Source organism: Pseudophryne corroboree, chromosome 1, assembly GCF_028390025.1.
Source record: "Pseudophryne corroboree isolate aPseCor3 chromosome 1, aPseCor3.hap2, whole genome shotgun sequence".
NCBI lineage: Eukaryota > Metazoa > Chordata > Amphibia > Anura > Myobatrachidae > Pseudophryne > Pseudophryne corroboree.
This window is the reverse complement of record NC_086444.1, coordinates 663,310,227-663,312,895: the sequence shown is the minus strand read 5'-3', so window position 1 is coordinate 663,312,895 and position 2,669 is coordinate 663,310,227. Positions and strand designations below refer to the sequence as shown.

General features: G+C 41.5%; 1 pseudogene; it reads left to right on the top strand.

The window, feature by feature from the left end:
* The first annotated feature begins 864 nt into the window (after nucleotides 1–864).
* LOC134936724 (5S ribosomal RNA) lies at nucleotides 865–984 on the top strand (annotated as a pseudogene).
* Nucleotides 985–2,669: the final 1,685 nt, after the last annotated feature.

The following is a 2,669-nucleotide window of genomic DNA, read 5'->3' as shown; positions in this document are numbered from 1 at the left end:
AAATTACGAGCGACCATCTCGGAATGACCCCCATGGTTTTGCCCATTTGCTAACAAACTTGCTGCTGCGATCAACTCAGAATTGCCTCCACTGTGTATAGTGAATGAATTTTTCAGCCACAATTATATTCACACTATACTGTGGTACATCAATTGCTGTCTATGACACTTTTTTTGCCTTGTATTTGCAATTGCTATTTTCTAGCACAGAATGAGACTATATTCACTTTAGTTATAGAATCATTAAGTGACATATGGATTGCTACTTATAATTGGTCTCGTTCTATATGAATTGCTATTTTTAGCACCAAGTAAGAGATTATATCAAGTTTCAGCCACAATTATTGTGTGTGGCATTTGAAATCTATGCCCCATTGGTATATGAGCTATACTGTGGTATATTATCTTATGCTTTTGAGTTTCTTGTCTCATACACGAATTGCTATTTTTTAGCACAAAATGTGAGATTATAATGTGTATAGCATTCAACTTCAGACATCAAAGGCAATAGATTTCAGCCTATGGCATCGAATTATAAGCTCTGACGGTATGAGAGCTATATTGTGGCATATTATCCTATTTCTATGAGTCTCTTGCCTCATATGGGCATTTGCTATTATTAGCATTGATTGTTATAGATACAGTTGTTTCTTATGACAGAGGAGCGTTTATCTCTGGAGGATTGCTTTAATTCCAGATATATGGAAATGTTATGACTTATCATACTAATGTGGTACATTTATGATCACAATCATAGAGATTACAGCCAATGTATGGTGTTACCTTCAAAACAGGATATTTATTAATATTTCCTGCACTCTCACCTGTGATTATTTATACGCAGACGGGAGATCTAAGCGCAGCAATTTGCGGTCATACCCCACTGGAGATGCCCAATCTCATCTGATCTTGGAAGCCAAGAAGTGGAGGGCCAGGCCAGTACTCGGATGGGAGACCACCTTGGAACACCCAGGTACTGCAATCTAAGGCTGCATACTAGATCCACCTGTGTGCTAACAGGAAGCAGTCCATAAAAACAGGATACCGTCAATTGGACACATGACCTATGATTTAAATTTCTGCAATAACCTTTCTTTAAAGTTGCTTATGCAGATCAAATGATGGTCATAAGAACTTTCTTTTTTTAAGATACCACTTTATTGAGCATACCTCTAAATACATCAATTATAACATCAAGGAATCCGGCTAATTTACTTATCATAGCTAAGGCTATTTATTATGGTTAATATATTTTTATAATTTCGCATATATGGGCTAAACCTGAACTCCATATTATTAACTTTAACTAATAAAAATTATGATCTTAACAGATATTCATAACAAATATTTGTATGTCTGAAATTGAGTGCTCCCCAACAAGAGTCTACTGTTCTTCTGCCTTTTCTGTATTCATCTTGATAGGATTTTTATACCTACCGGTAAATCCTTTTCTCCTAGAGTATGCTGGGGTCCACTTTAGTACCATGGGGTATAGATGGTTCCGCAGGAGCCATGGGCACTTTAAGACTTTTTCAGAGTGTGAACTGGCTCCCCCCTCTATGCCCCTCCTCCAGACCTCAGTATAGGAACTGTGCCCAGGGAGACAGACAATTCGAGAAAAGGATTTACTTTTAAGTTAATGGTGAGATTCACACCAGCTCACACTTACCATGCCGCACAACATGGCATACAACATAACACATGCCAACGAGCATGACCATTGCAGCAACGTGCTGAAACAATTGAACACAACACCTGTGTAAACTATAACAAATTAACTACTGTAGGTAAAATACGCACTGGGTTGGGTGCCCAGCATCCTCTACGGACTAGGAGAAAAGGATTTACCGGTAGGTATAAAAATCCTGTTTTCTCATACGTCCTAGAGGATGCTGGGGTCCACTTTAGTACCATGGGGTTATACCAAAGCTCCAGTATGGGTGGGAGAGTGCGGATGACCCTGCAGAACCGATTGGCCAAACTTTAGGCCATCAGCGGCCAAGGTGTCAAACTTGTAAAACTTAGCAAACGTGTTTGTCCCTGACCCAGTAGCTGCTCGGCAAAGCTGTAATGTCGAGACCCCCCCCGGGCAGCCGCCCAGGATGAGCCCACTTTTCTTGTGGAATGGGCATTCACCGAATTCGGTATCGGCAATACTGCCGTGGAATTAGAGTGCTGAATCGTACCTCTGATCCAGCGCGCAATCTCCTGCTTAGAAGCAGGACACCCAATCTTGTTGGGAATATACAGGACAAACAGTGCCTCTGTTTTCCGTTTCCGAGCCGTTCTTGCAACATAAATTCTCAAAACTCTGACCACATCCAGAGACTTTGAAGCAGCTAAGGCATCAGTAGCCACTGGCACCACAATAGGTTGGTTTACATGTAAAGAAGAAACCACCTTCGGAAGAAATTTCTGATGAGTTCTTAATTCAGCCCTATCTTCATGGAAGATCAAGTAAGGGCTCTTGTGAGACAAGGCCCCTAACTCTGACACCCGTCTTGCGGATGCCAAGGCCAACAGCATGACCACTTTCGAAGTGAGAAACTTTAACTCCACCTCCTGGAGAGGTTCAAACCAATCTGATTGAAGGAACTGCAAAACCACGTTAAGCTCCCATGGTGCCATAGGAGGGACCAAAGGAGGTTGGATGTGCAGAACCCCCTTCAC